Source organism: Humulus lupulus, chromosome 1 (assembly GCF_963169125.1).
Source record: "Humulus lupulus chromosome 1, drHumLupu1.1, whole genome shotgun sequence".
Taxonomy (NCBI): Eukaryota; Viridiplantae; Streptophyta; class Magnoliopsida; order Rosales; family Cannabaceae; genus Humulus; species Humulus lupulus.
Genome location: NC_084793.1, coordinates 240,137,780 through 240,144,376, shown reverse-complemented (window position 1 = coordinate 240,144,376; position 6,597 = coordinate 240,137,780). Strand labels below are relative to the sequence as shown.

The 6,597-nt window shown below is 29.2% G+C and overlaps 1 long non-coding RNA gene across 1 annotated transcript; it reads left to right on the top strand.

Moving 5' to 3' along the window:
• The first annotated feature begins 374 nt into the window (after positions 1-374).
• Positions 375-956, top strand: LOC133830252 (uncharacterized). Its single transcript, XR_009891978.1, has 2 exons — positions 375-412; positions 722-956. It is a non-coding gene; the product is annotated as an uncharacterized LOC133830252 (long non-coding RNA).
• Positions 957-6,597: the final 5,641 nt, after the last annotated feature.

Here is a 6,597-nt window from a genome sequence, read left to right as displayed (position 1 = left end):
TAGACTGTTCTCCATTATAAATTTTATCGTTATCATTTTTTGTACTTTTAGCATTGACTGATGTTCACATGTAGAAAAGGCAGAAAGAATTCCCCTTTTCAAATGCATAGTATTAGCAAACATATGATATGTGTATTGGCATGCAAAATACATCTGGACTGTTAGACCACTAGCAGTATGCTTGATTTCGTCTGGCTATTATTGTTAAAGCTGACTCTTTTTTTAAGGTCATTTTCTATCATGAAGTCCACTTTTAGAACAGAAATCAGTGCATTTTCAACTTGCAGCACAATGTTCTTGCTTTCCTTTAGTTGCAATACAATGTTTTATTTGAATTGATGTCTAGTGAGACTAAAATCTCAAGTTTTTCTTTTTTGATGAGGAAGGGGCAAACACATTGGTGGCTGTTCAGGTACAACTTCTTCCTATACTAGTTTTTTTCCTTTTAATTTGCAAACACTAATATACTAGCCAAAACCCTCACTATATTATTTTTTTAGGAAAACTTTATTTTCTTTAGAAAACCTTTGGCCTTGTATGATAACAATTTTTTACTTTTATGTTTTGCCTTTTTAAAAAAATAGAAAAAAAAGAAAGAAATATATTTAATTCATAAAAAATATCCAAGCATGCCCATGAATGAGATCTCTCTATATTTTGGCAATATGCACTTTGCTTAGGAAAAAAAAAAGACTTTTGTGGCTGCTTATTTCCTATGCAGAAACTGTGAAGCTACACGGGAAAGGATAACTTGAACCTTTGCTGGCAGAAATAAAAAAAAAAAAGGCATAAAGCTAGCTTGGTGAGCAAATTTTTGTTTAAAGATTTCAATGGCCTTGCAATATGACTTCGAACTTGCACATTTGTAGCTTTATGTTTCATATAAGAACGCAGTAAGAACCTTATTGTCTTGATTTGTTCATGATTAATTGATAATCCAATTTGATTTGAGAAAATGTGTATTAGTATGCCTTTCCTCTTGCTGAGGTTAGTTTATGATTATGTGAATCTAACAGAAAGATGAAGCAGGTGAAATCTGTTATTAGATAAGATTTGAATTGTGAGCTTAATTTGTTATCATCATTATAAGTATTACTTTGTTACAGTGAAAGGGAACAAAAATACCCATCATTGCTAGTTTGCTGTTAATTTTCCTAAGCTTACTAGGATCTCAGTAGATAGAATGGTATCCCATGAATTTATCTTATTATCTTATAATACTTGTTTTAACTGATTCTGTTATAATTGGTTATGAAATTCTTGTTTTTGCAGCTGGGTAAATTGCTTCCATGCCACTACTTCAAGCCTTTTCACTTCCACTGCTTTCTGTTGTTATTGTGCTGCTGCAAACTTATGGTAAATTTTGTTATTTTTCAATAAATTTTGTTATTTCCTTGAACAGTTTTTGTTTTTCATTTATTGAAATTTATTCCAATGGGTCATTCTATGACATAAATCACTACAAGAATTTGGTATTGAACATCAGAAGATTGCCTTTGCCCTTCTGCTCTTGAAGGTCCTATATGTCCTATAAGTCCTATATAGGTGAATGCTTACTTATTTATTGAGAATGAACAATAAATTTTGGGTTCTTGCATTCAAATATTGATTCTCTGTTTTTTCCCCCTTAATTGTCTTGATTGATAGTATTGTTGAGCTATTATAGTTTGGGCTACAAGGATATGAGCTTTTGCACACAAATCAACTAGTAGATTGACCCAATGATAAAAGCTCACTTACAAAAGAAACTTTTCTTTTCTTTTGGATGCCTCTTTATATATATAAGATCCATTGTATTATTGAAAAGACTTGTGATCATAACTAAATCAGTGTATGAAAATCTTTTTATTCCATTGATATAGAGATAGAAGTATTGTAATGTAATGAAGCTGCTAGTATTCTCAATATTTAGTGTGCCATTCATTTGTTCATGAGTTAAATAATTAGTGTTCCACCAGTATTCTCAAATGACAAGTGTGCCATTCAACCATGGTAAATATATTAGAAACTTATGTAGAATAAAGTTTCCCATGCCTGAAACTAAAGTTTATGTTGACTCTCAATTTCCCATTAAACATATCACAGGATAGTCATATAATTAACCATGGTTAATATATTATAAATATTAGATTAATCAAAATCACTAATCAATTCAGATTTTTCTTTTTTGCTTATCTTGAACTCAAAAAGTATTACAATTAATTTTCCATTATTGCTTTTTCATTTTAAGTGTATTATGACAGAAGTATCTTTTGGAAACAATGACTAATGTGCTCACTTTATATTGTTTCATTTTAGAAACATGGAGTTAGTGTTTCTTTCTTGGAAAAAATAGGGGTTTGCTGGTTTGTTAGATATAGGTGCAATAAATTCTAGATTTGTTTGAAGATATGGTTTTCCGAATGCATTTTCCCTATGTATATTGAAAATCTCCTTCTCCATATACTTAATAATTGTCACAAGAGTTTTTGATTTATTGGGTTCTCTACACAAAACCTGTTTTTTAAATTTCTTTAGGACTCTTACAGAAAATCTCCTTCTCCTTCCGAATGCATTGTCCCTATGTATATTGAAATAGAGGTGCATTTTTTGAATGTTATGTTATTTTTTTTACCCTTGAAGTAGTATCATTTGTCATTTCTGTTGATATTACTAGCAGTATTCTGCCCATATTTCTTTATGTTGATTTTTAAATGCTTGGATTGGAACCATGTACAACTTTCTTAATCTCTCTATTTTTCTTTGTTGCCAACCATAAGCAAGAACAAGTGCCCTACCAGCTATCATGTTCTTCTTCTCTGTGCGTCTCTCAAAATCTCATCTATGGTTTTTAGTTTTCAGTTTCATATTAATAAATATACATATATATATATATATATATTGTTGAAATACATATGCTTATTTTTTGTACTATATTCATTTATATATAAATATATATTATATTGTTGTTGGAAAGGAAGGGAAGATGGCAAATTTTTATGATTTTCCCTCTTGAATGTATTAAATTTAGGTATATGCAATTCACAGCTTGAATATTACTTTAAATTAACGTCATGGCTTATGCATGCATGATGAATAATTAGAATAGGTCTTATCCCCTTATTCTTGTGTGCAGGGTATTGACTCAAAGCATCAGACTTCTCTCTTATACATTCTTTAGAAAAGGAAACTATGACAGAATAGTTGTACCTATGGTAGGTAATTTTTTTTTTGTGTGGCCAAATTTAGTATTTAGTAGTCCTTTTGCTTTTATGGATTCTTGTTCATCTAATGCCTGCTCTGCTACTTTGTTTTGGAGAAAATCAGCAAATGAGTAAATAAATTTAATGTTTTGTAGTTTCATTTGCCTTGTGAATAATTTTGGTTGTGTGGTGCTTGACTTGTGTATTAATTTTATTGTAGCTTCATTATGAATTTAATACATTGACAGGTACGTTGGACTTCTTGCATGGTAAAGAGCATTTTATGTCTAATCTTTTGATGTTGTTGCAATGCTCTCCTTATGCGACAAAAGCAGAGCTTCTGAAGCAAGTAAGCTTTTACATAATCATTATCTTATTCTTTTCTAATCATTTGCTTGTTCCTTTTTGAACACATGCGTACTGAGTTTATTTCTAACTTTTACTTGCATGATACTAATTTCTTCGCTGTGACCTTTTGAATCTTGATTCATCAAATTGTCAATGATTTGAACAAAGTTCATCTTGATACATTGCGTAGTCTCATTAAGAGGCATGCTTGCTATTAATCATCTTGTGTCTATAAATACTAAGAAATAATCATGGATTGATACAATGCCTTGATATTGTAGAGGCTGTTCATTTCATTTTCTTGATTTTCTTCTCCCAAGATGTATTTGTTTAAAGTAGTTCTTGAATATATTTTACAAAATTTCCTGTAGAATCGTATCCTTGACTTCAAGTGTTGCTGTACTATGTACTGTATTCTGTACATGTAATACATATAATTTCATTTTCTGGATACTGTAATGTAACTCATTTGGTATTTATTTGCAAGTTTTGTACTAATATTTGGTTATATTATCTTGTTCAGACATTTTTCCACTCTTAAATTGTTATCTCTGTTATATTTATTCGCATATATGTTTATTACAATTATGCAAAGTGTGAATTTTATGTCCATAATTGGTGTGTGCTACATTGGACATTGATTGAGAGTGAAATTGATTTGCTTGTGGTTTTATTTCAGGTTCTTTATTCCAATTTTAAATTGAGGAACAAAGGGATATTACTTATTTGATCTTTCAAGCCCTTAATTCTGGTTCAAAATAAAGAGAGCAATAACTCTGTTAAAACTAACTATTGTAAGATGAAAAACTGACTTAATAGTTTGAAAACTTAGTTACCAGTATTCCTTTGAGTTTTGCATTATTGTTTATTTATATTTTAATGTGATGAGATTAGATAATACTTAGATGTTTCTCTCTAAAGAGCTCTGACTAGCAGTGACTAGAGTCAATCTAGCTGTATTTTATCAATGTCACTACTAAGATTCTTCAAATTAAGTGTGATGTAAAAGCACGCGGTTGATATATCCTTTCTACAAAGGAAAAACAACTTTAAGAACTTTTTACCTTCAACTTTTCTGTGCTTGAAATGTCAAATTAAATTAAAGCTTGAAATGTGAACAGAACACCATTCATTAAAATTGAAGATAAACTAAAAACAGACTAAGTACTATACAATGCTTTATATCCTTAAACTTTGTATAGATATGCTTTGTCATTCTTTATAGCCTATTAATTTGAAATAGAATACCTTGCTCATTTCACTAATCCAATTTGGGCGGAAGGGTGGGGCTGAATCTCTTTGCCATGGACGCGGAGTGGTAAGATAATGGTTTCGACATCTTATTTTTTTAGTTGCAGAAATTATTTTTCATAGATTGAACCTATTTGTTATATTGTATAATTTTCAAGCATATATCCATATGAATTTGTAAGCACATGCGCGCGCACACACACACACACATATATTTATATATGAAACAGTTGGAATGGGAAATGGAGAGAACGAGCCAAAGCAAGAGTGAGAGTTGGAGGATGTTATAGTAGACAATACTCTCCAAGTTTCTTGTTTAAAATCAGATACCACTCAACTTGGCCGAAATGAGTTTCTGAATCAGATTTCTTCAGGTATTATAGCTTTATATTCTTCAGATTACATCATTGATGATTGGCTTTATATTCCATTAATAATCAACTCATTTTGCATCATTTTTGTTTTGGGGGTGAAAGATCCTATGAAACAAGCGCTAGGTAGGCTTGTTTTGGGTTGGAATGCAAGATTTCCTTCTATTTCTTTTAAAAAAGCCATCCATCTATTTTAACCTTATACTATTAAGATTTCAAAATCAATAATCAGGATCATTCATGTATGTTAGTATTATCTGCATTTAGATTATTGTTATGATTTTTCTATTGAATGAGCTTTCTATATAATTGATTTCTTACTATTAATTAATTAAGCTTTGTGTGCATACAGTAGAGAAAAATAGTACTTGTGAAACAATTATATCATCAATGTTGCTTAGTTTATTCTTTATAAAAGGGATTTGATTTCTGTGTTCAATTAAATTGGGTTCTTGGCTTTTTTTAGTTTGGAAATACATTATAAAGTTTGATAGAAATTTTTCTTTTTCTGGAAAAGAGAAATCAGAGGGAATTTCCATTGCTTTTGTATTCACATTTTTTATTGTCCTTGGCTTTGCATTTGTGATTGTCTTTTGTATTTGGTGTCCTCTCTTGGAAATAATTTCCATAGCATTTTTCTTGAAGTAATTTGTGATGCTAGATAATAACAATAAAATATTTCTTTGTTTATTTTGTAGATGTGACAAGCGAAATAGAAAATGATACTTAATTTTGAAGGCTTTGTGTTGGGCAGCTGTAGAATATTTTGTACTGAAAGTAGTAACTTTTCAATATGTTGAATATTTAAGACTACTTGAATACTTAAAGAACATTTTGTTGTTGATGATAGTGTTGAATATTTTAAACTAATTTGTGGATTGTTAATACAATGTTGAATATTTTTACTTTTTGTTATTTGAAAATCAAGTTCATTTGACAATGCTAGTATATATTAGAAAGCTAATTTTAATTATATAAATAAAAAATAAAAATATAATAGAATAAATTAGTGTTATATAAATGATTATATAATGAGAATTTAAACTTATCTAAATATTAAAATAATACAAAAAATGTGTTATAATATCTATTACAATAACACTTTTTATAAGTAAAGAATTTTGTTATGCAAACTTTATTATATAACACAAATAATGTGTTATACTAAAGTGTAGTATAACACAAATTTATAAGTATTGAAATGTATTATATAATCGACTATAAATAATATAATTAAATACTTATCTATTTATTAAAGTAACACAGAAAGTGTGTTATCGTTGACAGTATAATAACACATCTGTATAACAATGATAAAGTGTTATGTAAAGTACCCTGACCTACGATAACATAGTCAGTCTTAACACATCAAAAAGTGTTATGGTATGTTTTGATAACACATTTTTGGTTTTATTAAAAGAATTTTTTCTTGTAGTGGCACCATC